This window comes from Giraffa tippelskirchi, chromosome 7 (genome assembly GCF_054371585.1).
Source record: "Giraffa tippelskirchi isolate mGirTip1 chromosome 7, T2T-mGirTip1v1.2.pri, whole genome shotgun sequence".
Taxonomy (NCBI): Eukaryota; Metazoa; Chordata; class Mammalia; order Artiodactyla; family Giraffidae; genus Giraffa; species Giraffa tippelskirchi.
Window position 1 is genome coordinate 24,610,428 of NC_137281.1, and position 17,862 is coordinate 24,628,289.

At 37.9% G+C, this 17,862-nt stretch overlaps 1 long non-coding RNA gene across 1 annotated transcript in view; it reads right to left on the bottom strand.

The window, feature by feature from the left end:
• LOC145514581 (uncharacterized) overlaps window positions 1-17,862 on the bottom strand; it is a 216,427-nt gene that overhangs the window by 35,684 nt on the left and 162,881 nt on the right. Inside the window, exon 3 of the long non-coding RNA XR_014060251.1 lies at window positions 15,372-15,543. This is a non-coding gene — a long non-coding RNA (uncharacterized LOC145514581). The remainder of the gene's footprint in view (window positions 1-15,371; window positions 15,544-17,862) is intronic.

Sequence of the window (17,862 nt, forward strand, 5' to 3'; positions counted from 1 at the left end):
TGGGACCCATGAAGAGAACACCAATCCACTGAAACCCAGAACTAAAATCTGTGGCAACAGAAACAACTGAGGGACTAAATTTTCATGAGAATCCTTGAAACCAACTAGTTTGCAGAGTGTAAAGTTTTCTCCTTTTTGAAAGAAAACTTAAAACCACTAGTAGATCAAACCTACTAAGCTTCTGTAATGCACAACATCTATGCACTATAGAAAATAAATAACTGTCACATTTTTTAGTGGTTTTTAAAGATCAAAGTGGTAAAAAACGGAAGAGCTACTTCAAAATACTGATGGCCAGCACAGGCTGGGATCACTCACAAGAGCAAGTGTTTCTTGAGACAACTGCCACTGTTCTCACCTCAGTGAAGCACCTGCAATGTACTATCAACCCAAGCAAACAAGTGCTCAGATTGTTCCTCCACCTAAATTATGCACCCTGGGCCACCAAATAAGCATAGGCTGGCCTACGGTCATAACTGCTTAGAAACCAACAGACTTATTATCTTTCTCACATTCCCATTTCCTTCTCTATTAAAAAGAATCACCCATGACAATCTATTTCCCTTTGTGTTTCTCATTTTCCCAGATTACTGGTTCTCAAAGTTTGTCCAGTGTGCCTCAGAATCCCCAGAAGGACTTGTGAAAACACAGATAATGTGTTCTAGCCCCAGAGTTCCTGATTCATTAGGTCTAGAGGGGGAGGGGACAGGGAGGGTCCTAAGAACTTGCTCATCTAACAAGTTCCCAAATGATGGTGATGCTGCTAGTCTGGGGAACCACACTGAGAACCATAGCACTAGATAATGTGTATAGTCTCTGACCTATTGAACCTGGACTTGCAGAAGGGACCCAAGCACCAAACTATTTAGTAAAGGTATATAGACTCTTAGGGCCCACCTGGTAGCTCAGACGGTAAAGCGTCTGCCTACAATGTGGGAGACCAGGGTTAGATCCCTGGGTTGGGAAGATCCCCTGGAGAAGGAAATGGCAACCCACTCCAGTATTCTTGCCTGGAAAATCCCATGGACTGAGGAGCCTGGTAGGCTACAGTTCATGGGGTCGCAAAGAGTCGGATACGACTGAGCGACTTCACTTTCACTTTCTTTTTCATATAGACTCTTTAGGAGTTACGTTTGGTAAGTCACAAGAAGCCAGGAGCTCACTGGGGAAAATATGCAAACTTTCAATTTCAAAATGAAGGTTGCATGGCCAAGTGGTTGTTCTTGTCTCTCCTGATAATTTTCTTCCCCTGCCTCACCCCCATGCCCTCTGTGTTATGGAGGATAAGAAGGAGACTGTGTAGTGTTGGAGGGCTGAAATCATCAGACTGAAGTGTTGTGCTTAGTTAAGGACTTGGTTATATGTGTATTACTCTTGGTTCAAGAATTATTGGTATAATACATATATCATTCTTTGAGAAGCTGGAGGTGATACACAGGGTTAGGATCTCCCAATGATTTCACAAACAAAATCTGCCAACTTAATGTCTTTTAAATTAACCCAGGACCTACTGAACCAACAACTATCATATTTTATAATATCTGACATTCCTCAAATCATTATTTTATGTAACACCAAGGAAAAAAAAAGAAAGCTACAAACTGTGGTACACATCATCAATTTTAAGATGGATCTTGATTTCTAAAAAGTTAAAATATGATCTTAGAATCAATACAACAGTATAAAAATGTGCCCTGGCCTTGGTAATATATGGGATCATTTCTTTATGTGTTACTATGCTTTCCTAGAGTAGCTAACATACTAATTGTTTTCATGTTTATAAGCACCTATATAAAATCAAAGGGAAAAATCCAGTAAATCTGTAGACTTTATAGAAAACATCTTTAAAGTTGTTATTCTGAAAAATGTTTTAAAGTTGCAAGAGTAGTATAAAGAACTTCCGTAATTTTTTTTCTTAACCATTTAAGAGTAAGTTGCAGACATCACGCCTCTTTAGCACTTAAATACTTTACACTGTATTCCCAAAGAACAAAGATGTTATCAAAGTCAGAAATTTAACATTAATATCATTAACTACTTAGTTCATATTATTCATATTTCTCAAATTGTCTCAATACTATCCTGAATAGCATTCAGTATGAGATGCAATCCCATCTTGCACATTCAATTTGGTTGCCATGCCTCTCTGAAAGTGAAAGTCACTCAGTTGCATCCCCATGGACTATACAGTCTATGGAATTCTCCATACCAGAATACTGGAGTGGGTAACCTTTCCCTTGTCCAGGGGATCTTCCCAACCCAGGGATTGAACCCAGGTCTCCTGCATTGCAGGCAGATTCTGTACCAGCTGAGCCATCAGGGAAGCCCGCCATGCCTCTCTAGTCTCCTTTAATATGGAGATTCATCTTTGTCTTGATACAGACATTTTTCAAGATAACAGAGTAATTAGTTTACAAAATGTCCCTTGGTTTGAGTTAGATGATGCTTCCTCCACCAAGATTAGATTTAGTTTATATAGAATACATTTTTGGCAGGAATGCCATTGAACTGATGTGGTGTCCTAAGTGTGTCACATATCAGGAGGCACACCCTATCACTTTATTCACTTTATCCAATTATTGGTAATATTAACTTTGATGACTTGGTTAAGGTGATGTCTGTCAGGTTTCGTCACTCTAAAAAGTTATTCTTTCTCCCTTTATAATTTGTAGGAAGAGAGTTTGAGACCATGTAAATATCCATCAAACTTTGTCCCAATAGTCTGTAGCATACGTGGACCATTCTGGACTAAACTATGACTCAGGTGAGTATAAAACATTTTCAAGAAAGATTTCAGTAGATCCTATTTTATTTTAGCGATTATTTATTTTCCGTATCATATCCATTGAGCTTTCTTTATACTGTGGTGCTGTCTTACAGGTATTGAAAAGTTGCTTTAAGAAATAAAGAGACATAGGAAGGAACATGATTCTTTTTTTCCCCCAGTTTTATTGAGAGAACATGGTTCTTATTTAGGGAAATTCAGGGAAGAGTTTGGTGGTGGAACCCCTGCAACCTCATTTTATCTCCACTGGAGTATGTCAGGAGAAGAGAAGGCAATGGAGAAGGCAATGGCACCCCACTTCAGTATTCTTGCCTGGAAAATCCCATGGACAGAGCCTGGTAGGCTACAGTCCATGGGGTCGCTAAGAGTCGGACACGACTGAGCGACTTCACTTTCACTTTTCCCTTTCATGCACTGGAAAAGGAAATAGCAACCCACTCCAGTATTCTTGCCTGGAGAATCCCAGGGACGGCGGAGCCTGGTGGGCTGCCGTCTATGGGCTCACACAGAGTCGGACACGACTGAAGCAATTTAGCAGCAGCAGCAGAGTGTATCAGATCAAAAGCATATAAACAAAACTGAAGCAAATTGGGGCAAAAGACAATTCTATTTAGGATATGAGATAATTTAAAAAGGTATAATTTTGAAGTAGTATAAGTTTTTAATTGCTTTTTCTTGTACTCACCAAGGGTAAAAAAAAAACTGGAAATGTGAAACAACAGAATAGTGTACTAACAACAGAGTTTAAATATCTTCTTCTGAACAGTTTTTATAATATTCCTATGTAATAATAAAACAGAAAGTTAGGTTTTGGTCTATGGTAAGGAAGAAGTTATTAAATTATATGATGTTGCCATTGTATGTGTCAAAAATGGTTGTGTATCAGCAATTTCACATACCTGCTAGCTTCCTGACATTCCAAGTGCTTAAGTCAAATGATCCCTAGCCATGGAGAATATTACAGAGTAAAGCAATCTATGCATCATTATGAGGAAAGTGGACAAAATAGACTGTGGTGCCTCTTCTAATCTTGAGTCCACATTTTTGTGAATGGCTTATGCAATCCTCTTTCTGGCTGAGTCCAAAGAGGGAGTTCTCTCTGCTTCCTTAACATGGAGTTACCTTTTTCGTACCGCTTTGCTATTGTTTACTCATTTATCCCTCTATAGAATATTTGAGGGCAGGTTATGTGGGTGTAAAGGGGTAAGGTGACTCTGAAGGCTGGAGAATTTGTAAATACATAGGTTATAAAATGAAAATATTTATAACTGGCTATAGGAAGAAAATCATTGTATTATCTATATTTGACAGACAAAATACCTAACTTTCACTCAGTGTCTTTAATGATAGAATTGGAGCAAATGACTGCATCTATAATTTTTCTATCTATAAAGTTATTATTATAACCCTGAACCTTGCCTTCCTAACAAATATGTTATGAAGTTAACCAGTTGACCCTTGTAAAGAAGTTGAGTTTCTTACAGAAGAATATTATATAAAAAATAAAGAACTACATACTGCAAAGATGTGTTATGTCATGTTAAGACTAATTTCCTGTTTATAAAAGTAGATCTCTAAATACATATAACAAGCTGTAGTTAGTAACTTCAAACACCATAAAATGATTGATTTTTTTTAATTTAAATCGTGCTGTTGGGACTAATTTTGCCAATTTGAAGGTTATTCCTAAATAACCAAATCCTCATTTATACTGCTAACTAGCTCTTTAGTACATCTGCAAATAGAACGTATTACATTCCTATCATCTAACAACTTTCCCATTAGCTACAGTAAATACTCTGCACTTTCGTTACCCATCAGTTCCCCCATAGAGTTATGGGTTATAAGTTTAATCATTTCATTTGCATATCCAGCTGAGGTAAATTAGAAAAAGTCACCACACTCATTACACTTTATTGCATTACAAACACAGTTGTCTGTTTTGCTAGACCCACTTAACCTTGACCTAAAGACAGAGATTAGAATAACACAGTGAGAAAATAGACACTGTTCACTTGGCTTCTCACATCTGAACTACACTGAATTTCCTAGAAAATAAGAGAATTTTAGTTTCTTAATTAAAAATGTAACATCAAAAAAAAGTTTTAATAATCAGATATTGCTTTCCTTAGTTATAGATTATCTGTTTAAAAATCTTTAGCTATTATTCTCCTGGACAAGTAGACATGAAAAACTTACCTCTATAAAGAGTAACTTCACTACATTGGGAAAAAAAAACCTTCTTCACAAAAGAAAATGATAACACTTAGCCACCATCGAGCTTAGTGTGAAAACTGGTGGAGTTAGATCACAAAAGTACTAACCAAAAGGCCAAGCAATAGGCAGCCAAGGGCTCTCTGAAGTTTGTGGTTTTGCTCGCTAGTAGTATCATAAATCTCCATCAGTGGTACTTTCATAACCTTTCCTGATACTCTCATATCACCCCTAGAAGATTCTTTACAAAATGCCTTTATAGTCACAATCACATGGTTCACAGAGAAAGACCACTTGTTTATGATTATGTGGCAAATCGTTGAAGGACCGTCATTCCAGTTGTCCTATCCTCATACACGATGGGGGCTTGCCATTTGTATATGTAACTTGTTAATAGCTATAATCAAAAATTCACCACAAAATTAAACTGGAAGAAGTATCTTTAAATTTCACTTGAGAATAAGCAAAGAAAACCAACGTCTATGATGATTAAGGTAGCTTCCAGGGAATCTTTGAAATTCAACCAAATAACCATTTTCAAGTATATCTGTGAAGGACATGGAAAATAATACTTGGCTTTACTATCAAGTTAAAATCATGTAAGTGCATGAGGCTACATATGTCCAGAGACATGTTTCTTTCAGGATAAACATATTGGTAGAGAGAACTAGAAGAGGAAAAAAAAAAACAGAAAGAGGAGATAATTTTTGCATGTATATATTTTCCAGAATACTTAAGTAACATATGAAAAATGTGCGACCCAGAAAGACATATCAATGACCAAGAGAATACCTCAGTGGGACAGGCAAAATTGTGTTTTGTCTTTACAGTTAAGGTATCTTTACTGTGAAGCTAATGAAGTTTGAACTTTGGGGCCTCTCAATTGTACAGCCCCTTCCAAATCTGTGGACAGACCTTAGCAATATATTTTCAAAAAAATTTTAAAGCCTAGATGTTTTTTAACTATAATTAGTTAAGACACTGTCTCTCTCCACTCTGACTTTCCTGTCACACTCCCCTTGTGTCAGATGACATTAGACCAACTGCAGGCATTTCGGACGTTTGGTAAAGGAGTTGGGGATACACTGATTTGGGGTTTATGGGTTCAGTGATGTGTCTTGCTGTCCCTTCCATAGTTAAAATATTGTTCATCTTCCCAGAGGAATGGCTTCCAGGAATACTCCTTATTCCCCACTGTGCCCACTCACCCAGCTACATGACATGAAGGAGCAGGGTCACAAGTTGTATCATGATATGACAAGGTTTGAAAGGTATCAAGTCAGAAACTAGTCCGTAAAAAATTCTTCCAATCGTCAGATACATAAAATTGTAAGCAGAGGATTTAGTTCTCATAAATGCACAGTCAAAACAGAAGCTCTCTCTTGTCAAAAATGATGCAGTGTGTACAATTTGAAACACATCATACATATCTTTCTTCTCTTTTTAATAGGAAAGCTTGAAACTACCATTTTAACCATAATTTAGAAAGATGTCTTGTAAGATTTCAATGAATAAGGAAGAAATTTCAGACCCTTGATTTGGATGTATATTTAAGGGCACCTTCTTTGGGCTTCTTTAAATTTATTTATTAAAGAGATGAAAATTCAGATTAAAAATAATGGAATATTTAACAAAAGAGGTAAAGATGAGAGGTGAAATCAATAGAAGTGACTCTGATATCAAGAAAAGAACTGTATCAAAACTGCTGAAATCACACCAAAAGCAGTTAATTTATTACATGAAGAAATAAATGTTGACTAGTCATAATGAATACATTCTTGGATTGTTTGATTGCTAAATTAAAAAAGAAGAGGAACTCAAATGAACACACTGGGTAAAGATTAAATGTCCTCCTGATTCCATAGGAAGTTCTGATTTTGATGAAAATAACATAAACCTTGCAATGTACAAGGACATCCACAACAATGAATGTTGTCAGTTCAAAGACTAAGACTGTTCACTGTCTAAGAAATGCCTTCAGATTTCATAATTCACAAAGAAAAGAAACCTGGGGATAATTTTCCTAAATTTGAATTATAAACATTCTTAAAATTTTACATAGCCTTACCAATAAAGAGTAAGGACACTAACAAAAACTTTTCTAAGCATCAACATTTTTTTTAAAAAAATTGTTAACTGGGGCTTCCTTGATGGTCCAGGTCCAGTGGTTGGGACTCTGCCTTGCAATGCAGGGTACACAGGTTCAATCCCTGCTCTGAGAAGATCCCACATGCTACAGGGCAGCTAAGCCCACAAGCCAAAACTACTGAGCCCATGTGCCACAGCTACTGAAGCCTGCACACCCTAGAGCCAGTGCTCTGAAACAAGAGAAGCCACTGCCATGAGAAGCCTGCATACTGCAACTAGAATAATCCCTGCTTACCATTACTAGAGAAAAAGCCTGCACAGCAACCAAGACTCAGAACAGCAAAAAATAAACAGAACAGCTGCACCATTTTACATCCCACCAGCATTGCATGAGGGATAGGTGATGTTTCTAGTGCTTATTGTATACCACACACTGTTCTACAGGTATTTCTTCCCACAAAAATTCGAGTAAAAAATTTTTTTATTTTTTTCTTAATTAACATGAAGAAAAATACAAGGAATACAATCAAGTTAATCAGCTGTTAACCTTAAGAGGATACTGTCAGAATGTATGAAATGCTTGTAGAACATGTGTGGGAATGTAAAATGCATAGCTGCAGTAAGTATCAAAGTGAAACTTCCTCATGAAAGTGGGGCTGACCTTGAATCTCAGTGAATATCTACACCCCACCCCCAGAAAAAAAAAAAAAAAACCAACAGCAATCTTTGTCTTCATCTAGAAATCAAGAGTCATTGCTGCTCTCTCAACTGTTGCAGTGCTGATCCTCAGTTAAATACCACAGATCATCACATCTGAAGGATTGTGAATAAACCATCTTGTTCAGGTTATGTTTCCCCTTCTGAAGCACAATTTTCCTTTATTAAAAATTACTAATGGAGAAAAAAAGTATGGGACAGTCAAACCTCAAGCTTCATTTTCCTATTTCTGGATTTTTGTTTAGGTTATTGAAAAAGTGGAATTTTCACTAGCCTAGCCTTCAGTATATTCAAACATATTATTAGGTCCAAATTGCTTTCAGTCCTGTAAAATTTCTTCGGTTCTCATTCACATTTCTCATGTTATACCTCCTTCCTTTTGTCTGCCTAAACTTCCTCTTCAGTTTCCTACGTAGTAAGTCTTAAGAGGATACCAACATGCACTAATGACAAATTCACTCTGAATGCTTTTGTAAACATATAATCTTTGGGGGTTATAAGAAAGAGGCTTAGAATATAAACTTTACTGTAAGACAGCTGGTTATCATTTGGCCGGCCTTGAAACCCTTTAATCCTCAGCAATGAGCCCGTCTTTATCCTCAGAGCAGCAAAAGACTCTAAAATGTAAAACAATGAACACTTATGAGTCCCTTGTTGATCTGTTTCTGCAAGAGCTTCGGTAAGTTTTTCCAGCAACGAATCTTAAAATCACACTACTGAAAAGGGCTCAGAGAGGTCATCTCCTGTACCAGACTGCCAAAAGAACTGCTCTTAAAATAATCAAAACAGATGGTCATTGCTCTAGTTCTTAAAATTTTTATGGGACAGGCGTTTCTCTAAAAGACAACTCTGCATTTGTTTCAGAAGCACTGTTGCTGAATGAAAATCTATAATGCTGGCAAACTGATCAATACTTCCTCAATTGAGAGAACATTGTAAAGATGTCACATCAGAAGAAACAACTGGCTCGAAGAATTAAGGTAACATGTCTAACTCCCAATGGGAAGGTTTCACGTCCATGAAACATTTAATCAAATAAGACATGAGAACCCACCACAGCTTCTGTGGAAAAGGCGCTCTTCATCAACTCTTCAATTAATATCCTTATTAATTATCCATCCAGTGGAACACTAATCTAGACAGATCAAACTTTGCTAGACTAAAAGGAAATCCTCTGAACAGAAATTCCTTTTGATTTACCCAATATATTGTAAAGGTTTTTGTTTTGTTTTGTTTTGTTTTACTTTTTCACATAGTGGTACAGAATGTACTAGAATTCCCAAGTGGCTCAATGGTAGAGAATCCTCCTGCCAATGCAGGAGACTAGGGTTCAATCCTGGGATCGGAAAGATCCCTTGGAAGAGAAAATGGCAACCCACTCCAGTATTCTTGCCTGCAAAATCCCATGGACAGAGGAGCCAGGCAGGCTACAGTCCGTGAGGTCAGAGTCAGACATGACTGAGCCACTGAGCACACACAGTAGGGCATACACTGAACGACTGGCCCTAAATCTTCACTCTTACTTGCACCTACACCCTTGTCTTACAATGGGTTGGGGCAAGTGGCAACTGGGCAGAAATACCAGTGAAGTATCTCTCCTGAATGTTATTTTACAATTTCCACAAGGCTGCTTTCTGGGTTTCTGTTCTCTACTGGGCACAGTTCTATTATTGTGCCATCTACATTCCCTTATTCTACAATCACAGATGCCTGTACAATGGACACAAGATTCATTTCACTTTTCTCTTTCACTTTCTCTATTCTAATTTAAAATCCCACAAGCTGTAATAGAAAGTAACAAACACCAAAAGAATTACTGTCACCATGACTGCTTTCACAAAAAAAAATTAAGCATTATGCTGCATTCCACAAAGACCTAGTAATTCCTCTTTAAAGATAACTGAATAAATTAGTGACACAGTCAACTTTTAAAGCTCTAATACATTTTAGAGATCATCATTTAACAGACAGGATTGAGAGGCTAAGCAAATTCTGATGGGGGGTGAACACCAACACCTTTAAAGATACAAGCCAGTATAAACCCAAAGAGTCTCTGGAGAGGAAAAGGAAAAAAGGAAAAAAAGAATATGAGAAGGCTTTGGTAAAGAAATGAAAAAAGGAGAATTTCACCAAAAGGCAAATTCATTTCAAAAATTGTCAGTGGTAATAACCAAGTTGGTGTTCATCTCAACACAAGATTTTTGGGAGGATAGATTTTTTTTTTACCTGCACAATTCTAATACAATTGTACATATCTTAATATATTTATCCAATAGCTTTCATCCAATATTACTCAAGGTTCTTCAGAGAAAAGAACCAACAGGGTGCGTGCGTGTGTGTGTGTGTGTGTGTGTGTGTGTGTGTGTAGATAGATAGATAGATTTTAAGGAATTGACTCACATGATTATACTGGCTGACAAATCCCAAATCTGCAGGGCAGGCTAACAGGTTGGAGACCCAAGGAAGTTCCTACTTCATCTCAAGTCTAAAGGTAGAATTTCTTCTTTGTGAGGAAAGTCAGTCTTTTACTACTAAAGTTTTCCACTGATTGGATGAGGCCCATCCATATTATGGAGGGTAATCTTGTTTACTCAAAGTCTACTGATTTAAATGTTAATCTCATCTAAAAAATACCTTTACAGAAACATCTAGAATAATGTTTAACCAAATATCTGTGTATCACAGCCTAGTGAAGTTGACACATAAATTAGCCATCACATATCCATCCATTCATTCAAAAAGCTTTTATTTGATGCTACAATGTGCAAAGCACTGTGCTAAGTAGTTATACTAACATTTTTATTTATAACACATAATGAGGCGAGCTACACTGGTTTGGCATGCTTTTTGACCTACAACTTTAGCACATTTCTTAAAACTCTGTTGATGTCTTTATATAACTTTCTTCAAGATTAATTGGCTTATGTGCTTCAGAAGCATATTAACTAATGCTGTTATTAAGATATGAATAAGAAAAATACCTTAGTGTATTGCAAATCACAAACACTACTCTAATTTTAATACAGATATATGAAATATAAATATGTCTTCTTACCATTATGGTATAAACCAAAGTTTTACAGTAACTTATTTATAATTCTGTTAAAAACAATGCCTTAATGTAATTAATTTTTTTAACGGCCAACAAAGCTTTGGAATGCACAAAATGGTATGAGCAGAAAAAGCAAGAAATAAAGAGGTTATTTTTTAAAAAGACAGTGACTTAAATGTTTACCTAAACCACAGGATGTTCTTTTATCATTCCTTTTTCCTTAGGTTAGGAGGTTATTAACCTGCATCCTGGGGTGACTGAGCACCAGTTACACCAATGGGATAGATAAATGAAATGCAAATTAAAACTTAAATATATTCTTACAACATTAGAGTCCTAACAGTATTTTTAATAAAAAATGAAAGATAAAAATGTTTTTTACATTTTGGTTTTTGATACACAGTGATGGGGGAAATGGGTTGATATATAAACCAATGCGAGAAAAAACAAAAGATTCTGGTTTTTGCATTTTCCTTCATTCCTTATTTTACACACAGCAGTTTAACAAATGCATTTCAGTATCATTCAAATGGACAATCTAATCAGTATTTTTTAAAACAGCTTTCTTTGGGAAATTATTGTCTACTCTATTTCAAAATAGAATGGCGTATGTAAGGGTCAGGTCTGGGTTTCCACAAATATTTACCTAGGGACAGAAGCAATACTTCGTGCCAATTTTCACCACTGATGTAATTTCAGAAGCCCTAGCATTTCACCCACTTCACTATAAAGAACATTTTCCCCTGGATAATCAGTCCTGTAATCTCTTAAAGTCCTGCAAATTTCTGGACCTGCTGCTTACAAGCTATTGGCCCTGATCACATCTCTCCCTGCCTCAGCTTCTCCATCTGCAAAATGGAAGAATTATGAAGTTGTTATGAAAAATAAATGAGTTAAGATTTGTAACGGATTTAGAACAGTGCCTAGTATATAACAAGCGCTATATAAGTGTTAGTAGCTCAAATTTTTATTACACAGATTAAGACCAAAACTAATTACACACAATGGTAACTTGCATCACAAAGGAATGTTTATTGGATACCCTCCCTTCCTTTCATCACTTCCCCAAAACTCTACTACTGTGCCTCAGATTCAATTTCTGGGAGAACCCATATTAAAGCAAGCCCATTTATATGACAAGTTAGAAAGCTCTGCAATTAAAGCAAAGGGTTTTAGATCATGTTAGAGATGGTAATATAATTATAATTCATTGGGAAAAGCATCAGACACTCCGATGATATCAGTTTGGATCTTAACCTTTATCATCTGTATGTGTCCTGACCTTTAAAATCAGTGAGGAAATGATGAACTAGTCAATAAATTGAAACCACTAGCTAACTATGGGCGGGGAATTAAATTAGACCACTTACCTCAGATTGCACACCCCTACAAATGCCAAAAATGTAATTTTGATGTAGAAAAGACCTTTCAAAGAAAGAAAGCTCATTCCTGAACCCCAAAGTCAGCTCCTCAGCTTCCTACTGACAATGGAAACAAAGAGATGGAAGGAACAGAAACTGTGAAAGTAACAGCTGTAATATGAAGGACATGAGGTACGTTTCAGAGGGCTCTGGGACCTTAATCTTGGATGATGATTCAACAGCCTATATAGCATCATCTTCTGATTATCTCACTCTCAAGATCCAAAACCTTCCAAGACTCTCTACTTACTATCAAATGAAATAAAAAATCCTTTCACTGAAAACTGTGATATTCAAGACCCTAACCTACTTTTTGGTCTCATTTTTAACACTCCCCTATGTTTCTCTTATCCCTCAATCATGCTGATCTTTACATGCTTATGTACACACACACACACAATGTTTCCTTTCTTACTTCCCTGCCTAGGTTCCCTACCTGGAGAGTTTTCCCTTTTGCATCCCAGGTCCCTGTCAGAGCCATGGTTTCCCCACATTCAGCAGGATGCTAGCGAGTGTTTAACAACCAGCTCTGGGTGGAGGGAGCCCTGTGTTATAGTGTTTGCCAATTTCTGTGGTGCAAATACTTCACAGAAATACAGTGGTTGATTTCATCCTAATAAGGTGTAAATACAGTGGCTGACTTCAACTCATTAAGGCAACATTAACCCACAACAAAATTTCTGAAAATATAACAATGGACTGCAAAGAGGCAATATAAGCTGATTCAGCCTGTCATCCTTCCTAATCCTCTCTGTCATGTCCCAGCTCCCCTTCCCCCAGTAAACATGACGTGAGCCACCCTGGAACTTCCTCTCTCCTTAGAGCACTCTGTATTTAACTTGCATTATTCTCTTCATCATATATTTCTTCAAGAATTTGCTTTATCTCCCTGCAGATTAGAAACTATGTGAGGGTTGTTTCATTGTGTTTTTTTTTCCCCTTGTTGAAGCCCATACAGAATTTGGGCAAAGGGCCTGGATGACAGGGTTCTGAAGCATCAAATTCCCAAGGCCCAGAGCAAGATGGAACAAAAAAACAAAGATTTATCGAGAATGATCAAGGACAAATTGTACCTGCTCAGAAGTAATATTATGAAATTTATCTTTTACTAGGAAAGAACTGACAGCTTGTTCCCTTGAATGTTAGATTCTGCTCATTTACCCAAAGTAGAAATGAGTCATGGAAAAGATAAAAGATAATCGAGGACTTCTGCCTCCTGCTTTCTTTTTTGTCCGCTAGGCATGCCATCTGAGCATCAACACCCAGATGTCTTGTTCTACAGAAAATGAATCCCATCCACTTCTTCTCCTTAACCCCTAAGAAGTGTTGCTCACCAAGAACATGAAATTACTGAGGGTAAGTATTCTTTGCTTTTATAATCCCCAGAGCCAGCCTAGTATTTGGCATCCAGCCTGGAAAATGCCATGGACGGAGAAGCGTCATAGGCTACAGTCCATGAGGTCGCAAAGAGTCGGACATGAGTGAGAGACTTCACTTCACTTCTTCAGGAACTCAATGGAGGTATAGTAATAGTAGAGTATTATTCATATGACATTCTTCTCAACTGAGCCAAACTTTAGATTCTTACCCAGAAGATAGATTGTAGTAGTGAGGACACTTGTTTGCCCCAAAAACTAAATATTGAAAGACTTGTGAGTTCTCCATGTGCTTGTTATTCTCTAATAATGTCAATACTCAAATGCCTTATATTCATTCTTCCATCCTGCCAGTACCTGTCTAGTATCTTTTATGTACTAGCCAGACCCAGCACTAGACACTGAGCACATTTCTTCAATGTCAGCATTTATTTTGGGGTGATACAAAAGAATAAAAGAAAGTTTCATAAAGTTTTTGAATGACCTGGGACATTGGCTTGGCACAATAGTATAACAACCTTAAGGAAAGTACTTGCTTCCAAATTCACACCCAGTATACAAAACCCATGTAATTGTCAATGTTTCCTAAACTACACATCTTTGAATTACACACAAAGAGAACTAATACTGGAAAGTTTTGAACACTAATAGTATGTTACTAAACATGCTTTAAGATACAGTCCATGCTTTGTGTGGAAAGAAATAATTTGTGGCTAACATTAGACCAAATAAACCGAGATTTATGTTTAACCAGTAAAAAAAAAAGAAAAAGACAGTCCTTGGGAGACAATGAGTTCAAAGGGCTTGAAAAACTCAAGTAGAGTTTTCTAAATTTCTCAGAAAATCTTTCCATCATGCAACTTAAAGTGTGCTGATATTTAATAGTGGGATTTGTCTTCAAGTCACAGATATTTGTCTGTGACAAAAATATGAGGGTTCATTCATCAACAAGTACTGTCATTTTTACTGACCAAATATATGCTTTATCTCAGGCTTCCCTCATAGCTCAGTTGGTAAAGAATCCGTCTACAATGCAAGAGACCCTGGTTTGATTCCTGGGTCGGGAAGATCTGCTAGAGAAGGGATAGGCTACCTATTCCTGTATTCTTGGACTTCCCTTGTGGCTCAGCTGGTAAAGAATCTGCCTGCAGTGCGGGAGACCTGGGTTCGATCCCTGGATTAGGAAGATCCGCTGGAGAAGGGAAAGACTATCCACTCCATTATTCTGGCCTGGAAAATACCATGGACACCATCTCCACTGTTGTCATCCACGTTAAGCCTCCATCATCTCTTACCTAGACCTCTGTGATAGTCTCCATGATAGCCTCCTAACAGAGCAAAGTCATCTTCCTGATGCAGAAGTCCAACCTTGTTCCTCCCTTGCTTGAAATCCAACGTCTTCTGCATTTTGAGGGAGTCTCCCTATCATTCTCACTTGTGACACCAACTACAAAGTTTAGGCGGCTCCAAGATTGCCCATACTTAAGACATCAACTGCAAGTTTGGGAGTCACCACAACTACCCTTAGGTTTGATAGTTCTCTAGAAGGACTCAGAAAACTCACTGAAAGCTCTTATACTCATATTTATGGCTTATTACAGTGAAAAGATATAAACTGAAATTTGAAGGTGTAGAGGAGTGTGGGAATGCCAGGAGAATTCCATGCACAAAGCATTCAGTTGTCCTTTGCAGGGAAGTCATATAAAGCAGTAACTTACCCCAGCAGTGATGTGTGAGAGTACTCATGGAGTACTGCCAACCAGAGAAGCTCACTCAAGACTTGATATTCAGACATTTTATTGGGGTTCAGTCACTCAGATACAGTTGATTCCCTAAATGGCTGATCTTCAGTCTCCAGTTAATCTGGAACTTGAGCTGGTCCTGCATGGCCTAAAGTCACCACCATAAATCACTATTCAGTGTGGCTCAAGATTATCAGGCAAACAAAGACACACTAATCAAGCAGAACATCACAAGGAGCTGCCAGGAGCCAAGGGCAAAAGCCAGACCTCTCTTTAGGTAAGTTTAATTGTTCCCAATACACTTAGAACAAAAATCTACCACAGTCTGCAAACCCAGATAAGATCTGGCTCCAACCTGCCTTTCCCACATCTCCATTTCCCCATTGGTTGCCCTACTCCAGTCACACCAGCCTTCTTGTAGTTCCTGTGACACATCCAGCTCTAACTCAAGACTACTGTTCTTGCTGTACTTTTTGCCTAAATGCCCTTCCTTAGATCTTCACACGGATGCCTGCTGGTTATCACACTAAATGCCATCTCCTCAGAGGGGCCTTCCCTACACACTTAGCAAAAGCAGCTGCAACCTGCCTGTTAGGACACACTTGCACATGTACACAGTGTACATACATACACCACACACACAATGTGTACATGCACATATGTATTAATGCATCACACACACACATATACACATGCTTACACTCTACCACATTATCCTGTTTTTCTTCATAGAACTTTTTAGGACCTAAATTAATGTTAACCATTTGTTTATCGCCTTTTTGTTGCTTACATCAAGATGCTTACAATAAGATGTTGTAAGCTCCATCTTGTTCACCAATCTTTTGCTGGTATACAGATTGGTACCAAATACCCAGTATGTGTTAAAAAAAAAAAATCTGTGGATTGAATATGTCTCTGATAGTAGGCATGTATAGGCACACAGAATGATAATTTACTTGAGTTGGTTTCAGATCAAGTATATATCTACAGCATTAAAAACAAGTCTCTTTTTCTTATCAAGAGACTAGACATTTATGCTATATATAATTAACCAAAGGAAAATGCTAACAGGTATATATGAAATATGATCAAATGAATGAGTATGATTTTCCTGTGTGTACTGTTTAATCATTCTCATTATTGTGGCCATACATTATAATGATGACTTAACTATCACGTTATCAGCAATGAAAAGAAAATACAAGATGCCAGGATAGACGCAGAAGGGCAAAAGGTGAATTTTCTTATCTTTTCTTCCATATGAGAAAATATGAATTCCTACTCAATGTCACCCAATATGTACAAGCTGATTAATCAGCCATTAAAAAGAAATAAGCTATCAAGCCATGAAAACACCTGGATGACTCTTAAATGCATATTGCTAAGTGAAAGAAGCCAATCTGAAAGGCTACTTACTGTATGATTCCAACTATATGACATTCTGAAAAAGGCAAGACTATGGAGACAGTGAAAAGAACAGTGGTTGCCACTACAGGGTGAGGGGAGCAGATAAGGATGGATAAGACAGGGACAGATGGAGCACAGGAGAGTGAAACTGTTCAATATGAAACTGTAATGGTGGAGATGTGTTATATGTTTATCAAAATCCATATGATGTACAATACCAAGTCTAATGTAAACAATGGACTTTAGTTAGTTGTGATATATCAACACTGACTCAATTGTAATAAAAGTGCCACACTTTTCAAAACAAAACAACACACCCAAGATGAAATCACTTATGTTAAGCCCCATGACAGGGCTTCCCTGATAGCTCAGTTGGTAAAGAATCCACCCACAATACAGAAGACCCTGGTTCGATTCCCGGGTTGGGAAGATCTGCTGAAGAAGGGAAAGGCTACCCACTCCAGTATTCTTGGGCTGCTCTTGTGGCTCAGCTGGTAAAGAATCTGCCTGCAATGCAGGAGATCTGGGTTCGATCCCTGGATTGGGAATATCCCCTGGAGAAGGGAAAGGCTACCCACTCCAGTATTTTGGCCCAGAGAATTCCATGGATTGTATAGGCCATGGGGTCACAAAGAGTCGGACTTGACTGAGCGACCTTCACTTTCACTTTCAAGCCCCACCACACCAAACCGACTACAGTTTTGGCCTCTCCCCAAAATGGAATCTTGGGCTTCCCAGGTGGCGCTAGTGGTAAAGAACCTTCCTACCAACAACAGGAGACACAAGATGTGCATTCTATTCCTGGGTCAGGAAGATCCCCTGGAGGAGGGCATGGAAATCCACTCCAGTATTCTTGCCTGGAGAATGCCATGGACAGAGGAGCCTGGCAGGCTACAGTCCATAGGGTCACAAATAGTCCACAAATAGGACATGACTGAAGCAACTTAGCACAAAAATGGAATCATAAGCCAGTCAGTCAGGAATCACCTGATCAGCCCTAGTTAGGTAATCTGCCTAGTAGGCCCCTGCCATCCCCTAAAGGAAAGTGACCTTGCCATAA